The sequence below is a fragment of the Equus przewalskii genome, chromosome 1, assembly GCF_037783145.1.
Source record: "Equus przewalskii isolate Varuska chromosome 1, EquPr2, whole genome shotgun sequence".
In the NCBI taxonomy this organism is placed as follows: domain Eukaryota; kingdom Metazoa; phylum Chordata; class Mammalia; order Perissodactyla; family Equidae; genus Equus; species Equus przewalskii.
The window spans coordinates 147,052,321-147,063,769 of record NC_091831.1 but is presented as its reverse complement, the minus strand read 5'-3'; positions in this window follow the sequence as shown (position 1 = coordinate 147,063,769).

Sequence of the window (11,449 nt, the reverse complement as noted above, 5' to 3'; positions counted from 1 at the left end):
GAAGACAGTGTGTTTGGCTATGATGTGTGGCCGTGATGCACACATGCTTTATAACCCTGGAGTTTTTACTTCATTCTGTTAACTATAAACGTTTTCATGAGAAGTATACTAATGTTGAGGAATTTTTATCTAATAAATTTTTTATGAAAAAAGCTTAAAATTGATAACAGGAGTGCGAACTAGAAATCAGAGTGAGTGAAGGGAGCCTGGATATTCCTGTTTAATTCCAGCTGTTCGTAAAAAGAATGTATTTTTTAATTTACCTAGTTTAAAATCAAAGAAAAAGGGGAAAAGTATTTTCCAGAGCAAATTCAATTAAGCCAATTTAATTTCTTGATGGATTATCAACAGAATCACATTTAGCTGTTTCCCCACTAATTTTCATGGAGATCAAATCTTTTCCACATATCATGAAATTTTACCTACTACAGTGCAGGGGAGGACAAAATTTTCCTCTACCTATCTTAGCCTCTTGGCTGGGGCCCTGTAGCAAAAGACAAATTAACAAGAGAAAAAAATAAATTTTAATAGGTTTTAAAAAAAATATGTACATGGGAACCCTCATAGGAAAAATGAAGATCCAAAAAAGCAGTTAGAGCTGAACAACGCTATACCAAGACGGACAAAGAGTAGTAAATTGCGAAAATGTAACAAGACAAAGGGGCTTGAGCCAGGGCCACTAATCATGGAAAAGTAATTAGGAAGATAAGGATTAGTTTAACAAGATCTGTTTGCGAAGATTTCTCTCTGTCTTGACTCCCCATCTCTGGTGGTAAGAATGTTTCTTTCCTCCTGGTATATGGACGGCGTTTTCCATAAGGGAGTTTTATCTCCAGCTTTCAGGAAGAAAAAGAAAGGTCAGAGTACCTTTCTTGAATTTGCTGTTTTTTTAAGTGCCTTTAACTAAAAATAATCAATACAACAGAGAGGCATATTTTGGGGTAGCAAATTCTGGTTTCCTTTAATAGCTTCACCTTTGTGAATTTTCTTTTGTGGCCACTGTCTTAACAAGTCTAATTTTTGCCAGGTCATTTTTTTGTTTTGGTTTGGTTTTTTGCTGAGGAAGACTGTCCCTGAGCTAACTTCTGTGCCAATCTTCCTCTATTTTATATGTGGGACACTGCCACAGCATGGCTTGATAAGCGTACTGTAGGTCCGTGCCCAGGATCTGAACCCGTGAACCCTGGGCCACTGAAGAAGAGCACACAAACTTAACCACTATGCCACCAGGCTGGCCCCTGCCAGGTCATTTTTTCATCCCCAAGATGTGATTCTTTAAAAGTTTACCCTGTGAAATTTTCGCTACTATTGGTTTTATTTTGCATTGATTATTACTATAAGTAATGCTCGCTAGAAATTGAATAAAAGACTGATAATTTTTTTTATTGCAAAGAGCATTGGTAAAGAAAAGGCATTTTCCATGGTATGGTTAAAATGGCAGAATACTTTGTTAGATTAAATAATCATTTAGAATGTGGGCTGTCCTACAGATTAAAAAAAAAAGATCTTCAGTTTCCAGGTTCTTTTAAGGAAGGAAGTTTTCCAACAAGAAAATTCCCCTACTGAGAAGCAGAGGGAGAAAACCATACAGGGAAAGGGGTTGTCACACAGACTAGTGACATCAACCCATTCCATAGCAATTGTCCCATGGGTGTTTAAAATCTCTGGAATTGGCTCGTGGCACATTTAGTTAAATTAATTATGTTAAATTAATTATGTAGGACAACATTGTGTCTCTAGGTTTTGGAAACTGAGGACTTACTTGATGAGCATTCCATCCACCTATAGGCCTTCAATTTTAGGGAAACGAAAAAGAAAAAATTCACAAATATAAAAATAATACACACAATTGCATATGTTGTTTAAATGTCCTCATATTGTTAGGGGGACTATTTTTTCTCAAATATCTATATCTAGCAGGAAAGGAGCATTTGATAGAGTAGTTGGGGACAGTTACTGGAAAAAACAACATTGTTTCCTGTTTACCCTAGAATGAGCTGGTTGCGTTTGTAAAAGAGCAGAGCCTGGCGTCTGGCGCACCCGTGTGGCACAGTGGGGGCTGCTGCTGTTAGCTGTGGGCAGGCTCTCCCGAAGGCGCTTTGGTTTCAGGCAGCAAAAACCCACTTCATTTTGCCTAGAAGAAGGGGATAGGGCTTTATCAAAAGGAGCTGCTTTATCTTCAGCCATGGATATAGGGAGGTAATAATTAACTAGAATATCTCCTTACAGGTCCGTGGAAGAAGTATTGGGTGACATCGGGAAAGACACAGAAGGTTTGGTGCTTCTCCAGTGGTCCTTGATTCCAAGCTGGATGAGCAAGCCCGTGAAGGAGCTGGGGTGGGCTTACGGGAACAGGGGAGTTCCCATAGCTCTGGAGCACGCTGTTGGCAAGTTACCCAACCTTTCTGAGCCTTGGTTTCTTCATGTAAATCAGGGATAAAGATGATGACGCTGACCTCATAGAAGTGTGAGAATTAACACCTGGCAAATAATAGGCTGCAATCAACATTAGTCCTTTTCTGCCCAATCCCCCATTACAGAAAGTGTAGCTTCGATAACTCAGCTTAATACCAGAACTGATTCACATGAATATTACAGATCTCAGTGATCTCATATGCATGTTATAGATCTATAATGATCTCAATATAACAATGTGGTTTTTTCTCCAAAAAAAAGATATATTGTCTTTCTTTCTTATCTCCTAAAGGATAGGGTGGCCATTTTCCTAACTTTCCTTTAAGAATCAGCTTTAAGGGTGGTGTACTTAGCATCGGCCCCCCCCCCCCCACAAACCCTCCCACACACACTTAGGAATTCATCACAGAGAGGGAAATGGGACAGGGCTTGGTCTGAATTAAAATTACCCTCATTCCAGGGGCCAGAATGCACACACAGGGGAAGGGAGGGAGCTCGGGGACTGTGAGGCTGAGACTGCGGTGTAGAAACCCTTTTGGACCCTGCCACCCTGGCATGCCAGGCCTTGGGGAGAGTGGCTGTGGCGTGGCGCAAACATCATGAACTGAGGAACCCAGGGCGGGTCTGAACCAGGAAAACGTTGGGCAAGCCAGAGGGTAGAGCCTGTGGGTGTGTGTGCTGCGAAGCCCCCTCAGCTTCATCCCCGAGAGGGGGCGAAGGGGCAAACCAGTCAGCAGATGCTGGTGGAGTCCGTGTTCAGCTTGCCCAGATTGTCCTGCAGTGGGCAAAGAGGACAACCCCAGGGTGGCTGGAGCGTCTATTTCATCATCAGTGCTGCGAGACTATAGCAGGGGCAGTCCCGGGTGCTAGGACTGCCTGTGTTTCAACAGTGACACCATGTGGCACCGAGGGCAAAAATAGCTGAAAAGTCAGCTGAAAACCTTGGCTGAAGGGAGGTTGTCCAGCTTCCTTTCCTCAGGATTGTCATGGTCAGGACCCACCTCTTTGGACTGGTAAGCATCCCTGAGGGCTTCGTGGTTATCACTGATGGGACAAATCCAGGAAGGAAAGACGTATTTCTAAGCTCCGCTAGTTAAAGGCTTGAAGTCAATTAGATTGATAATTTAAAAGAATATAATCTCAACTTGAACCCACAGCTAGGGGAGGGATTACACGCTGTTACCCTGGTGGCTAACCATCGCCCTGGTGTAGGCAAAAATCTTGTAAAACCCCAGTGTCAAGTTGTGGAAACTTCCTGACATCTGAGGAGCTGTCGTCCCTTCTCAGGTGAGATGGACTTGTGATGCTCACACTGTCTCCAGAAGAGATGCTCCCCCTCTTCCTGTTGCCTTCTTCCTTGAGTGGCCCTCATCCACGCGGTTGCTCAGTGGATTAGCCAGGACTCTCAGTTGTAGAGATCAGGAGCAAGCTTCAGCATAAACTGCAACTTATTGCCTCATCTAGCTGGGAAAGACTATGATTAAATCACACGATTGAGAAATGAAGACCCTGGGAAGTTGAGGAAGAATAGAACCCGGGATTCGAAGCAGCAGGAGTCTTTCTCTGCCCTGCTCCTGTCTCCTCTTCCTCTGCTTCTCTTTGCCCTTTGATCTCATTGTCTCCTAATTTAGACAGTCCCCTCCATCTGCAAGAGATACAGCCATTGGCAACCCAACTTTAGCAAACCCGCCACATCAGGGGAGAAGTTTTTTCACCAGGCACCTTTATCCGAGGGAAGGGCTCTGATCAGCTTGCTTGAGTTCAGTGTCGGCCCCTGGACCAATCCCCAGTGCCAAGGAGATGTCATATTGTGATAGGCCAGTCCTGGTCACTTCCTCTCACCTGAGGCCACGGGGCAGGGGTTGTCAACAGAGGAGAGCGATGGGAATGCTTACATGGCGGGCACAAGTTGAAGACTAGTATGGCCCACCTTGCAGATGCTGGTATCCCCAGCATTTTAAAATAGACTCTTAATTGAAGCTTAACACACACACAGAAAAGTGCCTGAATCATAAGTATGCAGTTTGATGAATTTTCACTGTTGAACACACCTACAGAACCACATCCTCATCAAGAGAGGGAACATTACTGGCATCCTAGAAACCCTCCTTACGCTTCCAATCACTACTTTCCAATCACTACTCTCCTGATCCCCAAAGGCGAACACTCTGCTGATTTCTAATACCATAATTCCTTTTTGTCAGTTTTGGAACTTCATATAAATGCAGTCATTCAGCATTATTCTTTTATGCCTGGCTTATTACACTCAACATTATGTTTATGAAATCCATCCATATTGTTGTGTTCATTTTTGGTGCTGTGTAATATTCCATTGCATAAAACCACCAAGATTTATTTATCCTATTTACTGTCGATGGATATCCTAGCATGAAGAGAAAAATTCCAAGGACTATTGGGTTGCGATGGTAGTTCAGTGAGAGACTTGACCTAGGCATTTATGTAAATAAAAGTGCTCTATCTCCATTTCACAATCAGGATACAGGTCCGTCTCTAAAATAATGATAAAAATTTTAAATAACTACCATTTATCAAGTACCTACTATGTATCAGATACTATGTCAACTTCATATGCAGTATTCTGTGTAATCCTTAGAGCAAGGCTGTAGAGCGGTTATTGTTGTCTCCTTTTAGAGATGAGAAACAGACTTAAGTTCAAGAATCATCTCAAGGTAGACAGACCAGGATTTGAACTCCAGGCCTCTCCCACAGTCTCATTCTTTTCTGCCGTCCCCAAAGGGAGGCACCTCGCTGTTCAATGCTCACTCAAGGTTCATTGCTGCCAGACTAGACCCCTGCCCGAGGAGGGCTGGAGTTGGAGAAGAGCTCAAGCACCCCACTGTGACTCTCTCTTGGGAGGCAAATGCTTCTAGCTCCTCTTCCCACATCTTCTCTGCCGATGAGGAAGGGATGTGCTCTCCTGCTTCCCTCCAGCCATTCCCACAAGGGGGACGTGTTGTTCTTCTGATTAGAAGAAAGGTTCAAGAGATGGATTGGGTCATGTTGCACAAGTGGGTAGATTAACACACCTAAAGAGTCATGTTTTCTCCATGTTCCTGCACCTGTGCAGCATCAGCTCAGCCTGTTCTCTGTCCTTGCTTATTGCTCAAGACCCACTATCAGGTAGCATGTCAAACCTTTCCTGGTTTGCCTGGGACTTTCCCCATTTTTGCATTGAAATTCCCAAGTCCCAGGAACTTCCTCAGCCCCAAGCAAGCTGACTTTCTCCCCAGTCTTGGGCAGCTTGGGCCCATGTTGCACCACAGATCAGCTGTTCTGGGTCCTGGGAGAGGATGAGACATTCTTCAGGCCTCCTGGCTTATGACACGTTGGTTGATCTGGTGACCGCCAGACCTCTGCATTGGGAATGAGGATTACCAGGGGTTTGTCCTGCCTCCAAAGATGGGTTTTGGCAGCAGGTGGGGTGGCCCAACATGTGGTTTCTGTGGGTGGCCTGGGGTCAGATCCTGGCCCCGCCTCTCCTGCTGGCTCTGTGGCCTTGGGCAAGTTATTTCACTGACTCCAACCTCACGACCTAACTTTTAGCACAGTACTTGCCTCGTTGGGCTGTTGTGAGAATTAAATGAGAAAATGCAAATGCTTAGAAGTGTTCAGCCCACAGGTCATGCTCAATAAATGGCAGCCATTGCTGGTTCCCTTTGTTTGTTGTATAGAAAGCTGCCGAATTAGGCATGGAAACACCATCCTATCAACCATGTGCTGTGATAGCCTCCCAGGGATTGATCCTAACTCTTCTATTTATTTTTATTATGAAATGTCTCATAATACAAAACAATATAGACCACACATGCTCGCATATACGACGTAAAAAGTAATAAAACGCATATACCCATGTAGTCACCACCACTATGACCCCAGCTTGAGAAACAGAATATTGACGATGCTTTTGATGCTCGCGTGTGCCTCTCTGTAACCATAACCTCCCTGGAAGGGTAACAACTAATCTGAATGCTGTGTTTATCATTTTCTCGACTTTTGTTATATGTTTACTACATATGTGTGTATCCCTAAATAACACATTAAGTTTTGGATAGTTGGGTACTAATCTGAATGCAACCGTACTTACTTTCTTTTTTTCATTGTGTTTTTGAGATTCATCCATGTCAATGTGCAAAGCCATAGTTCATTACTTTTCTTTGCTGTATAGTATTCCATTGTTTGAATATACTGTAATGTGTTTATCCATTCCCCTCTTGATGGACATTTGGATTTAGCTTTTTCATAACACAAATAGTGCTGCCACAAAAGTCTCATGTGTGTCTCCTGGTGCACATGAGCACGAGTTGCCCTAGGGTACATACCTGATGCTGAAAGTCTTTATTGATTGCCCAGTGGCAAAGGTCTGCTCTCTGGTTTGATTTTCCTTCCACCTCAGACTTCTGAGTCCAACACTCTCCTCTCCATTAAACTCTCTTTTCCTGTATATTAGTTAGGATTCATGATTGTGAGTGACAAAACCCACAACTCAAGTGAGATTAGGCAAAAAAAATAGGTGGAGGCGGGAGGAATGTATTGGAATGATTGAGTGGTCAGGAAGGGGCAGATTTAAACTTAGACTCGACACGGTTGACAGCACAGTGTTTCCTTCCGTTGCTGGGTCTGGCTACCTCTGTCTGGCCTCCATCCTCAGACAGGCTCTTCCCTCCTCAGGGCTGGATGGTAGCACCCACTTCAGACTCATATCCACCCAGGTTCAAGTCCAGTGGGAGAAAGTGCCCACCTCTGCAGCCCTAAAAACGTCTCTTGGTGTCTCTCTGGCTGTGCACCTATTCATCCCTAAGCCAGTCTCTGTGGCTGGGGGACTGCAGTGCGCCACTCCGATTGGCCAGGCTGAGCCACGAGCCCATCCCTGGAGTTGAGGTGGTTGCCCAGAGCCCTAAGCTTGTGGGCTGAGTGGAGGAGAGGAGAGGGGAGTGGGCACTGTTCCTAAAAGAAGGGTAATGACAAGTGAGCCTGAGACAGTGAGCGTCCAACACTCTCTGGGCTCGCCGTGTGACCTTGGACCAGGTACGTCATGCCTGGGTGTCCGTTTCTTTATCTGTGGGTGAGAGTGATGAGTCCCTGAGGTCCCGTGTAGCTCTGAGCTCTGACTGTGTGGGCTCCACTGCCTTGTCATTCTCCTCCTTGCTACTCTTGTGACTTTTAAAGTCATCGCTGGGCCTGACCTCTTTAGAACTGCGTGTGGCACCATCCGTTTCTCCAGTCCTCCAGAGCATTTCCCTATTTTGGTTCTCAAAGACGTCAGACTGTGGCTGTCAGCTCACCTCTCTGAGCACGTTCCTCTGGCACACAACAGGACTTCTCAGAGGTAGCCCACCACAGGACAGTTTCCCCAACGGAGCCCACCACAAAGGCCAGAGGTCTTTCTAAAGCACCTTGTTGTTCTCGCCACCATCGTTCTTTCAGGCAGCAACCTCCAGAGTCTTCTGCGGGTCTTCACCTCCCTTTTGCCACTGAATCTGATCTGTCACAGAATTTGGTCATTTTCTCCCTCTAGAATGTTCCTTAGGCCCCCTCTCTGGTTCTTTTGCTTGCTCACTTTGATGAAGCCAGCTGCCATGTTGTGTTGTGACCTGCTCTGTGGACAGGCCCAGTGACTGGGAAATGGGGGCGGCTTCAGGCCAACAATGCGTGGGGACCTGAGTCCTGTCAGCAGCCACATGTGTCAGTTTGGACGCAGATCTTTCCCCTGTCCAGCCTTGAGCTCATCACAGCCCCAGCCTACACCTTGACTGCAGAGGATGGGCTATGTCATGCCTGGATTCCTGGCCCACAGAAGCCGAATCAGCTCCAGGAAACTGTTGTCAAGAAAGGGAGACAGCGGGTATCCTGATCCCGTTCCTGAACTTTAAGGAAATGAATAAGATTTCACCATCCAGGATGACAGGGCTTTTTTTTTTTCCTTCTAATGGGCACTGTATTAGTCAGGATTCTTTAGAGAAACAGAACCAACAGGATATACATGTATATGAAAGAGAGAGAGAGAGGGAGGGAGAGAGAGGGAATGAGAGAGGGAGGGAGAGAGAGAGGGAGGGAGAGATTGATTTACTCTAAGGAATTAGCTCACACAACTGTGGAGGCTTGGTGAGTCCAAAATCTGCAGGGAAGGCAGGCAGGCTGAGACTCAGGGCAGACTTGCAGCCCCAGTGCAAAGGCAGTCTGCTGGCAGAAACCCCCCCTTCCGCTGGAGGCAGGTCAATCTTTGTTCTGTTAAGGACTTCAGCTGATCGGATGAGGCCTTTCCCCATTATGGAGGGGAAACTCCTTTACTCTAACTTAAATGTCCACTGATTTAAATGTTAATCTCATCCCAAAAATACCCTCACGGAAACATCCAGAATACTGGCTGACCAAATATTTTGGCACTGTGGTCCAGCCAAATTGACGTAAAATTAACCCTCACAGATACTCTACATCAGGTTAAGTAGATGCCCTTCTATTCCTAATTTACTAAGAGCTTTTCATAAATCTTGAGTTTGTGTTGAATTTTATCCAGCAATTACTTTTAGATTGTTATTTTCATTTGGTCTATACATTGTTAAATAAAGTTTACAAGTTTTCTAAAATCATTCTTGCATTGTTGAGATAAATCCAACTTTATCAGGAAAAGGAAATGGCTGTCAGTTCACCATTCCCGCTGCCACCACCTGTTTTGGGCAGAGGGCAGAGTGCCAGCCCAGTCCCAGGATGGGTGATGAGACAGCCTGTCTCACCGGGGCGGCTGGCTCTGGGCCTGGCTCGGGAGGGGCCCACGGGCGGCAGGAAGAGCCTTGCAGAATCCACGCGGAGCCTGTGGGTGGGGCCTGGTGGCTGCCTGAGTCACAGTCTTCACCCACATCAGGGTGGGGCTGACAGGACCTCCTGGTCCTCAGGTGGTCAGGGGGCCTACGGTAACAGCAGCTAGTCAGGGGGTGGGGGGTGAGACAGACAAACGCACTCATATACACATGCACACTCACGCAACAGGTATGGCCTTGAAGCTCAGCCCAGCCCACCGTGGGGCTGTATAGAACTCCTTGGCCCTCTCTCTGGCTTTCCTGAAAGTTCCCCAAATGGAACAAGTCTTTTTTTTGACTTGTGCCCCTCCTAAGGCTCCAGAGCACAGGTGCCCTGAGTCGGCCAAAGTGCAAGGCTGAGGGCACAGACCTCTAGGCTGTCGAGTCGCCCAGGAGGTCTGACCCCCACCTGCAAGGGAGCTCGCCAAACTGTGCAGTCTGAGGGAACAGCCCCACAAGACTGCCTTCACTTCAGACACTAGCTGCAAGTTCAGGGGTCCCCAGGACCACCCTCACTTCAGACCAGCTGGCTACAAATTCAGGGGTCCCCAGGATCGCCCTCAGTTTTGATAATTTGCTGGAATGACTCACAGAACTCAGGAATGCTCTATGCTTACGATTATAGGGTTGTTGGGTTTTTTTGCGGTAGAAGGATACAAATTGAAACCAGCTTAAGGAAGCGATGCACAGGGCAGAGTGCAGGAGGGGTCTAAACTCAGAGCTTCCAGTCATCCCCCTCCCCGTGGAGTCACAGACAGTGTTACCTCCTCCTGGCCACAGTGTGTGACAGCACACACAGAGTAATATCAGTCGGGGAAACTCGCCTGAACCTCTGGCGTCCAGAGGTTTTACTGGGGCTTCATCACATGCTGCGCTGGTGGCTGATCTTAAGTCTCCAACCCCTCCAGGAGGTCAGGCTAATAGCTCTAGTCCCAGTGCCTTTGCAGGTTGGAAGTGATATGGCCTGTTCCAGAGCCCCCATCACAAATCACACTGTGAGGCTGTCCAGTGGCCAAAGCCCCCAGCAAACAAAGACACTCCCATCAGGCAGGCCACTCCAGAGATGCAAAGATCACCTCCCAGTAGCCAAGGGCAAAGGCCGGACCTCCCCGTAGGAAAGGTCAATTCCTCACGACACAATAGGGCATGCCACACAGCAAGTGCCCAAAGACGCAGGGTGGCGTGGCGGGTAGGAGCCTGGCATTACTTTTAAAGCCTCCAGTCCCAGTCTTGGCTTCGCCACTTTTGAGTTTAGTGATCTCGAGTAAGTTGCCTAACCCTGGTTGATGCCCACCAGCCAAAGACCACCGGGCACATCACCATAGTTGAACAAATTTGGGTTTATTGGTACTGGTTGCAACCGAGGAGACCACACACCATGGGGAGTGTCTCAGTAAGTGGGGGTTGGAGGGGATTACTGTGGGATTTGGGCTTGTGTTGGGTGCTGTCAGAAGGTGAGGGCAATTCTGTCACTGGATAGCTTAATTTCTATCTGGGAGGTGGAGGAATGGGGCAGGGCTAAAGCTGTAATTGGGAAATCAGCAGCAATCTCATGCTAAACAGGAGAGAGCAGAGTTCACTCATTTTGGTGGTTTCAGTGACCTTGTTTTTGTCCATGCTCAGACGTGATTATGGACTCGCCTTATTTCTGTCTCACTCTATCGCGATTGCGTAGTGATGCTGTCATCTGACATTGGCGTTCTGTGAAACTGTGTTCTTTAGGAGAACACCACGGCCCAGCAGCTAGTGCCAAATGGGCTCCCAGCAGAGGGAGTCAGGGGCCACTTTCTTCTTTCTCAGCCCTGAGTTTCACCATTGATAAAATGGTGATAATAATACTAGCGAACATATTTGGGCATCTGTGAGAATTAAGGTAAATAATGTAAAACTCCTGGCATGAAATAGAACACAATAGCTGCTTGAAATAATTAGAAATGTATATATTTGTTTCTGCCCCTGGTTCTTGACACAGAGCTCCTAAAACCCTTGTAAATAGGGGTACTGGGAGAATCATTTATTCTGATATTTAGTCTTTATGCCAGTTCCTGACACAGAGCTCCTCAGGCTCTGAATTTCCTGAGTGATGGGAGCATCTGACAGCGAGCTCCTTGGAATTTCCTGGGTGATAGGAATATCTTTTGTTCTAATGAGGTGACTCTTGGTGGGCTCCTGGATGGGGGCTGGTCCCTGGAAAGACCAAGCCATGATTAGAAGCTTGA